General features: G+C 41.7%; 1 pseudogene; it reads right to left on the reverse strand.

The window, feature by feature from the left end:
• Nucleotides 1-2608: 2608 nt before the first annotated feature.
• Nucleotides 2609-9254, reverse strand: LOC102473636 (small nuclear ribonucleoprotein Sm D2 pseudogene; annotated as a pseudogene).
• Between the last annotated feature and the right edge of the window lie 566 nt (nt 9255-9820).

Raw genomic sequence — 9820 nt, forward strand, 5'->3', positions numbered from 1 at the left:
CCGCCGCACCCCCAGCCGAAAGGACCCGCCTTCCTCCCCGGCGGCAGTTTCCCTTCATCTGCTCTCCCGGCTTCTCGTCTGGCCTCGTTTCTCTTTCGGTCGCTGCAGCCGCTTAGTCCCCGTGCGAGCCTCTCGGCTGAAGTCTCGCCGCTCTTTGCAGCCGCTCGCCCTCCTGACCACCAGCTCTGGCCGCCCACTCGTCGCGGAACCAAGAGTCAGAGCCCGCCCCTGAGGAGGGCGCTGCTGGGAAGCTCAAGCCCGGACCGCACCGTCCGCGCCTCGGCTCCCGGATCTCAGCGCTTCCCCGAGCCCCGTGCGTGGCCAAGGATTCCCGCTCTCACTCGCCACGCCGCCATATATGAGGACCTGGAGTGCCCGGAGCCCACGGGACTACAGGAAGGCGCAGAAAGTCCCTCGAGAGACCACTCGGTGCTCCGAGTCAGTACCCGAGGCATTTGCAGCGTTTCCAGCGGCTACAGCGCCCCCCTCCGGCTCTTCCCAGGCTCGCTTTTCCTGTGAAATATAACCCCGTGTGGCGCTGGAAGAGGGGCAACCCCTTGAGACTCACGTTGCGCAAAGCAGCAGGATTTCAACTAGCACCCTGGAGCACAGGCCTAAACTAGAGGGTGGTTTGCTAGGGACAATGACGCTCTGGAAGTGGCAGGCTAAGTTTATCAGGTTGGCCCTTGGTACTTTTCAATGAGAAATTTCCAAATAGCTTGGGCTATTATAAGGGAGTAATTATCTCCAGCTGCTGAAGGATTTCACATAATCATTCGGGGTCTTAAAATTTCCCCCATGTGCCATGTACATACTTAAGATAAAAAAATAGAGTGCATATCAGACTGGGCAGATTATCATCCATAAAATGAAAGAGGAAAAGTAATGACTTACTCTGTTTTTTAAATTACACCACAGGAAAAGTACCCAGATTATCCAAGAGCCGTCAAAAAGTACCTACTTATTTGAGGAGGAAAAGATGGACACGTAGGGCCAGCAGGTGGTATATAGGTGGGGGGCGGCTGGATCCCACATGGTGGGCTTCCCCTTTGAGTCCTGGACTCATTGCTTGAGCCTGCCTGCCCAAAATCCTGAGAGGAAGAGGGACAAGGGATTACAGCTCGGCCATTCCCTTTGAGGGGTGATTTGTCACTTTCTGTCTCTCTTGCTCTCTCTCCAGCGGATGCTGGAGGCTTATGGCAAACGCAAACAAGGAAAAACGAAAACAAAAGAACAGGGGTATAAATTCCCAGGAATGTCTCCGGAATGCTGGGCTAGAAAAGCCAGTAGTAGGTTTTGGACTCCTTGGCCGAGAATTGAGATTAATGAGTCCCCTGAAAAAGGTGAAAGAAAATGAAGTGGGTTGGGGAGGAAGGATTAAATCAGTTGAGTAGTAAAGCATTAAATGGGAAAAAGTTATGAGAAAAACGGTAACAGGGATACTATCCTCAGTAAAATAGAATACCACTTGCTAAAGGCATGTAAGATAACAGAAGTAAGTTTATTGTAAGTATCTTTATAAGTCTTCATGCCAGCTGAAACCAATGTGATTGACACCAGCTTTTGGAAGCAATAGCAATAGCAAAGCAGATATTTAATGAATTAGTGATCACACTGAAACAAAACTACTAACAGATATATAGCTTTAAATATTTTCAATCACTTGTCAAATCTCCAAACCCCTGTGAGAATGAGTAGATAATCCTCCACCCTACCAGGAGAAGAACAGTAAACATGAAACTCATGGGACTAAAGCCTGGTAAACTAAAATGTCTAAATTCTTAAATAGCATTTTACTATGCAAATACAAGTCTAAAGGTGTCTATTAAGTTATCAAGAAAGTTATGATGTGTCTTTCTGTGCAAAAATGTATTATGACTTTCTGGACAACCCAATATATAAAGCTGTATTTAAAAAAAGAAAAAAAGATTTTTTGCTATAGGGTACGTGTGCTCACCAGAGAGACAGAGAAAGAGAAATCACCCCCTCAGAGGGGATAGCCACACAACCCCTTCTCCTCCATTATCCTCTCTGGATCTTGGGTTTTAAGCCACTTGGTCTAGGACTCAAACCATGGTCAATTACGTGGGAGTCCAGTGACGTAAACATTACACCATCTGCTGGTCCCTCTTTTTATTAAAAAAAAAAAAAAAAAAAGATGTCACACCGCAGTCCCTACTTCTCCATCCTCCTCTTAGGATGTTGGGCACACAGGCACACACACCCAGCGTGTTTCAAGCCACTGGGTATAGGACTTGAACTACAGTCAGCCATGTGGGAGTCCAGCACCTTAACCACTACACCACCTCCTGACTCTAAGTCTGTTTTCTAAAAACCGTAACTTTCTAGGTCATCTCACCTTTGCATTCCTTCTAGATCTTATCAAGGCCATTTTTTTCATAAGGAATTTTTGTTGTTGTTGTTTTACTTTGCTGGCTTTTCTTTTGAATAAATTTAGTAACTTTAAAGATATTACAGATCTTAGGCACCGAAGTCTCAATGCAATGCTGAAATGCTACTTCTATTGTAGTTGGTCCTGAGATCTCCTATTACCTAAAATGCATACATTTTAACTAAGTTGTCTTTTTTTAAAAAAGAAAAACGCAGGATTTTATTATTTCTATCACAAAGGACAGGTCTTGGTAGGACAGGGAAGTGAGTTATGACAGTGGGGAATAGGCTCTATTTGCCAGCAGTTAGTGGGTTCCACAGGACCCCGATGACCGAGTCCCCACACAGAAACGTCCTGGATATGTAGTGGTCCTTGTTGGCTGGCTTGGACTTCCTGGGAACCTCAGTCCACTTCTCCATGTTCTCACCATGTTGCAGTGCCGATCGAAGGCCTTCACACAGCTCAGGGGGTTCTTGTTGTTGCGGCAGTTGTTGCGGCAGTTGATGGGTACTTGGGTATTGTTCTTGACTGACTGTATGAGCACAAAGTGGACACAAATTCCTCCTCCTCCAGCTTCTGAGCTCCTCTCAAGTCATCTCACTCTTGGGCTTGTTGAGGAGGCTCATGGTGACACCGCACTCTCAAGTCACTCCCGTATCCTTTGTGTTGCTTCAGCCTCTGAGGAGAGCAAACTTAACTAAGTCATCTTACACAGCATATGTTTAGGTTGAACTTTATAAAATTTTCATTCTTTTTCTTGATAAACAATTAAATATGCACAATTTCAGATGATTCAACTTCTAATTCAAATTTGGGGCCTACAACTATGGAGGACACCAGGCAGAGGGGATGGGCATGGCCATAAAACTTGTCCATTCCTCTGCTTGCCAGGCCTGTCTCAGTGGTCAGTCTAGAGGAGTAAGAGCACTTTTCTAACAGTCACCCAGAGGATATGCATTATTACTTTTTATAGATTTTTAAAAATAATGACTTCATTTGACTTTATTTATTTATTTTAATTTGACCAGAGAGGGACAGAGAGAGAGAGAGAGAGAAAGGGAAAGTGAGAAAGCAAACCGCCAGGTCTGGGACTTGAACTGCAGTCAGCCATGTGGGAGTCCAGTGCCCTTAACCACCATGCCACCTGCCAGTCCCCAGAGAATATGCATTATTGCAATTGTTATGTACACAAGGAACACCTTTTTGTAATCCAAAAGGACATTTTATGTGATAATGGTAGACAAGAGCAAAATCGCTGCCTACTTCTGCCTTACACATTAGTCGCTGACTAAGCAAAATTGTGACTTGCCTACAATGGGCAAGGTTTTCTAACTAGCTTTTGTTTTGAGTGACACATTTACCAAGTGAGTCTACAATATATTATTAATTCCAAAAAGAATTTAAGGCTATGTAGAAAACAAGAGAAACATAATTTTATATTATCAATAATCAAAAAAATAAGTCAGTAAAAAGGTTTTCAAGACCTGGGATAAATTAATGATTCAATTGCCAAATGTATTTCTGTGTGTTTTGCCTGCTAAAATAAACACACACACACACACACACACACACACACAAGATAATATATATTTGAATAATTGAAATCATTTCTTAACACTGAATTCTGTCTATAAAGAATGCATTACATAAAATCTGACATAGAGGATATTGGGCAATACAATGTAACTGAATTTACATTTATAAAAAATTATATACATCCTTCAAATTTAGGTTTAATAAATTTTTTGCTTGTTGCTTGCAAGGTTTTTTTATAAGCGCATGTGTGCTCGCCAGAGAGAGACAGTGTGAGGGAAACTGAGAAATGCCCACGCATGTGTAGGGAGAATGGCCACACAGCACTCCTTTCTCCTCCATTCTCTTCCTGGGATTTGGGGTTCACACGCATGCCCAGCATGATTTTCAAGCCACTGGGTCCAGGATTCAAACTATAATTAGCCATGTGGAAGTTTAACATTTGAACCACCATGCCACCTGCTGACCCTAGGTTTAATAAATGTTTGTTCAGTGAAGGAATTTTACAATAAATGTAAAATAACATAAATTGTATACAATATTCCTGATCATATTACCTCAATAGGTATGAGGAACATAGAGAATTTTATTTCTCATTGTAAACTCACAATGACACAGTACTGAGCCAAAAAAAAAAAGTAAAAGAGAAGTAGCATATTACTTAGACCTTATCACAAATAGCAGATCTCTAGAAGCTTTTGACAAGGATTAAATCAGAGTCAGTAAGTGATAATATTGTAAAATCATAAAGACTCGGGACCAACAGATGGCATGATTGTTATGTTGCTGGACTTCCATGTTATAGATGTGGTTTGAGTCCCAGACCGAGCAGCTTAAACCTCATGCTGGATCCAGGACTCCTGTGTGCATAAGTGCTCAAAATCCCAAGAGGAGATTGAAAGAGAAGGGATTGCAGCATGGTCATCCCACCTGGGGGATGATTTCTCACTTTCTGTCTCTCTTTCTCTGTCTCTCCAGCAAGTGCACACACCCTATAGCAAAAATCTCTCAAAGAAAATAAAAATCATAAAGACTCTATATCTTTATACTTAAGAAAGGCATGGAAGTAGAACTGAAATTGTATGGTTGGAATTATCAGGCCTTATGGTGACACAGAGATAACACAAGCAGACCCACATGGGAAAGTTCCTAGGCTCACGTCCCAAGATTTCACTAAGCATACCTGTCAACCATGTACCGGTGCTCTAGGCTATCTGAGACTTGGGTGAATCATGATTTGAAGATATATTGGGGGTGCCTGTCTCTCAGTCTTTTTATCTCTCTCATGGAAGAATTAGGTGGGTAAACTTTTAAAAAGAAAAAGAATAGACTCGCAGTTCATCTCATTTCCATTTGCACATAGACCTTCAAGAACGACTAGGTAAGGCAAAAACTTTTTTCCTTATCAAGAGGGGAAGAAATAAGAGGAAACGATTTCCACTTCTATTTCTTTCTTTCTTTCTTTCTTTCTTTCTTTTTTTTTTTTTTTTTTTTTTTTGCTATAGGGCGCGTGCGCTCGCCAGACAGGGAGAGACAGAGAGACAGAAAGCGAGAAATCACCCCCCTCCAGGGGGGATGGCCACACCGCAATCCCTTCTCCTCCACTCTTGGGATCTTGGGCACACACGCACACGTGCCTGGCATGAGTTTTAAGTCACCGGATCCAGGACGTGAACCACGGTCAACTACATGGGAGTCCAGAGACATAGCCATTACGCTAACTGCTGGTCCCTCCACTTCTATTTCTGAGAAATTGTAAGAGATTAGATATTTTGAAAGATTAGATCATTCTGATGAACCTCCTCACTAAAGAACACTACAATGTAGGACAAAATGTAAAATATGTGCACGGAGTCATCAAATAATGCATAAGAACTATTTGACAAGATTCTAGAAGAAAGGACAGGAATCTAGATGGTAGGCCTACAGTCAGATTTGTTTTGGTCCCGGGAGCTTTGGCAGATATAAATTAGGCAGTTGAAAGGTTGAACTAAATTTTCGACAATGTCTTGAATGCAGATGTATGAATGATATACCCTAGGAGTAGCAGGGGACTCTAGGTAAAATGGCCCTTGTGTGGACAGCAGTCTTGCCCCTAGATATCTGAGCAACCCAGAAAAAAGTGTCAAACCTTGAAACTGGATTAAGGTCATTCCAGTCATTTGACAAATAAAATTTACACCAGATTAAGATAACATCATCCATGGTCATGAATTATCTCTACAAATAATAAGATCTGTGAATGTAAGTAAACATTTGAATGCATGATAGAATGGTGGAATAGGAGCAAGAACATGAATTTGAGTCCTGATTTTGCCAGCTGTTCCTGAATTTTCCTCTCTAGATCTACTCTCCATCATATCCCCAAAAGTCTGTCTCAGAAGGCTAGTCTGTATACATTAAATCGATGGGCTCCCATGCTTTCTGTTTACAAAGTGAATTTGGTCAAATGGAGAATCTGGGCAAGGGTGTGAGGGAGGAAGCAGACTGAGAATAGAGTATCTCTTTCTCTCTTGCTCACTCTGTGGGTCACCTCAAACTAGCTGTTTTTCAACAGCAGGTCATTGCTCCTCCCAGGGTGGTTAGGCCTACAGAACTCTATTACATTCTTTCCCTTGTTCTTTGGAACCTAAAGACGATGATAGGACTCAAGCTGCTAGCCATAAGTACCTGCAACAATCTCTTGAAACTTCCCCTATATCCCTTCCACACTTTTGTAATTGGTCCTTTTGTAAATAACTCACCTTAAATTATCCTGTTTCCTGTTAAGTCTCTGATAACTACCAATGAGTTTTAGAAATTAGAAAACCAGGGACCAGCAGTTGGCATAATGGCTATGTCGCTGGACTCCCATGTTGTCGACCGTGGTTCAAGTTCGAGACCTGGTGGCTTAAACTAATGCTGGGTGCATGTGTGTGTATGCCCAAGATCCCGAGAGGAGAATGGAGGAGAAGGGATTGTGGAGTGGCCATCCCCCTGGGGAGTGATTTCTCACTTTGTCTCTGTCTCTCTGTCTTTCTGGCAAGCACACATGCCCTATAGCAAAAACCTCTCAAAAAAAAAAAAATAGAAAAACCAACTCAATCTCTCTGGATCTGTTACTTCTTCCATAAAAGAATGTTGAATTCAGTTAAATTGAAAATCCTTTGAAACTCCAACATGCTGTGTTGAAGTATTCAGTTAAGACGCCAGCTCTTATATTGAATTGAAGGGTAGAAAGAACGAAAATAGCACTGGAGAAACAAATTATAATGAGAAAACCTTTTTTTAATAGAAATATTCCAGCTAATACATGTAAAAGTCTGATGTACCTAGAATATCACCATTTTGCAGCTGAATGAATTTTGATCCAAATATCAGTCATCAGTAGTCATTGACATCACTACAAGTGGGATAACCAGATATCGTGTGCCTCCTGATGAAAGAACGAACCGTCAACTGCAGGGTAGTCATACCCAAAATAGTGCCCGTGAATCTCACTGGAGTCCTAGAATCCACGGCCTAGATTCAACAACTCATTCCAGCAAATATTGAGAACATAAAACCGGATGAAATATTCTGGAGATTTGACAAATAGGATCTAGACTGTGGAACATTCTACAAAACAAATGACCCAGTCTCTTTCATAGGTAAATTACTATGAGAGAGATACAGAGAGAGGGGAGGTGGAAAAAAACCCTGATATTAAAAGACTGTTATAATAACAGTGTTTTGTTAAAAAGAGAGAGTCTTCATATTTAAAAGATTCCATACTAAAACATTTATGAATAAAATAAAATTTCTAGGATAGCTTTTTAAAAAACACAGTATTTGAGGCCAGCAAGTGGCATGGTCGTTAAGGCACTGGATTCCCACATGGCTGACTGCAGTTTGAGTCCTGGACCTGGCATCCTGAAAATCATGATAGAGATAGATAGATATAGATGATAGATATAGATAGATAGATGATAGGTAGGTAGGTAGGTAGATAGATAGATAGATAGATAGATAGATAGATAGATAGATAGATAGATAGATAGATAGATAGATAGATAGATAGATAGATAGATAGATAGATAGATAGATAGATAGATAGATATAGACAGATAATTTGTTTAAACATAATAGGTAACATGGTGGCTAAGATGCTGGATTCCCACCTGGTGAACCATGGTTTGAGTCCCACACACAGCAGCTTGAAAATCATGCTGAGGGACCAGCAGATGGCATAATGATTACTTACTAGACTCCTATGTGATTGACTGTAGTTTGAGTCCTGAACCTGGAGGCTTGAAAATCATGCTGGGCACATGTGCTTATGTACCCAAAACCATGAAAGGAAACTGGAGGGGAAGGGATTGTGGTGGGCTATCGCCCATGGAGGTGATTTCTTGCTTTCTGACTCTGTCTCTCTCTGGTGACTGTACATGCCCTATAGCAAAAATCTGTTTAAAAAAGAAAAAAATCATGCTGGGAATATTGCATACATGCCCAAAATCCTGAGAGAAGAGTGAAGAAGAGATTGCGACATGGCTATCCCTCCTGGGGAGATGACTTCTCAATTTCCCTTTATCTGTCTTTCTCTGTCTCTCTCTGGTGAGCACATGTACTCTATGGCCAAAACCTAAAACAAACAAAAACAAACAAAAAAAATTGGAGGAATACATATACGTGAGGATATATATGAAACAAGATTGACTCTGAGTAAAAATTTTTTATAATGGGCATGTGAAAGTACTTTTTTTTTTTTTGAAAGAGAGATTCTTGCTATAGGGTGTGTGTGCTCACCAGAAAGAGAGACAGAGAGACAGAAAGCGAGAAATCACACACACACACACATACCCGGGGGGGAGATAGCCATGCCACAATCCCTTCTCCTCCATTCTCCTCTTGGGATCTTGGACACACATGCACATGCCCCCAGCATGAGTTTAAGCCACTGGATCTGGGACTCGAACCACAGATGACTACATGGGAGTCCAGTGACATAGCCATTATGCCAAATGCTGGTCTTGAGTACATGAAGGTTCTTAATATTGTTACTACTCTTGCACATGTTTGAAATATACTATAATAAAAAAAAGTTTAAAAAAAATTTTGGGAGTAGACAAGAATGTAAGGTAACATTTTTTATTTTTCTTATTATATGCACAGATAGCCTACGTATAGTCTCATGTAGACCACTTTATTCTAAATAGTTATACCTAAAACCTTTCTCCTTGGAATGAATCTTAAAGCATAACCACAAATAGCTGGGTGGTATTATTATTTACCTTGATGTATGAGCGTTCTTACTCAGGGTCTAAGTGGTTTTCAGTTTGAAAATTCAGCCATGTCTGGACATATCTGGAGGACTCAGAAAGTTCCACTATAGGGTTCACCTTGTGACTGACGGAGAAACCTTTCGAAGATCAATAACCCCAATGAAAAGAAATAGGGACACTAAATCATTATGAGAGTGGCCAGAAGATGGAAGTCCAATAGAGAGAAGTGACTCAGTTTACCCTGCAGTACTGTTTGGACAAGAGGGGCTCCTACCTACCTTGAGCCTTGGGCTTTAGAGTGTTCCAGCTCTGGTCCTCCCCTAGCCGTGTCCCTTCCTCACAGGATCAAAGGTATGTGTCCACACAAAGATCACCCTCTTCTAATTTGGTATACCCTAGGCCCAAGGATTCTTAAACTCATTTCCTGAGTCATTTTGTGGAGTTTGGTTGCTGGGACTGGGATGTCTCCGAAAATGTCTGCAAAATTCTGCAAAGCTGTAGGTGCAAGAAAGGGTATTCTCTCTATGCCACCACATTGGGTATGAGACTCCAAGAAGTTCTAGAATTCTAAATTCTAGAGTCCTGGTTGACCTAGCCACACCAGGCGTGCTCATACAAGCGTGAGAGTCTGGCTGGCTGAGAGGCTGAGGGG

The sequence above is a fragment of the Tupaia chinensis genome, unplaced genomic scaffold (genome assembly GCF_000334495.1).
Source record: "Tupaia chinensis unplaced genomic scaffold, TupChi_1.0 Scaffold000117_2, whole genome shotgun sequence".
NCBI classification, from domain to species: domain Eukaryota; kingdom Metazoa; phylum Chordata; class Mammalia; order Scandentia; family Tupaiidae; genus Tupaia; species Tupaia belangeri.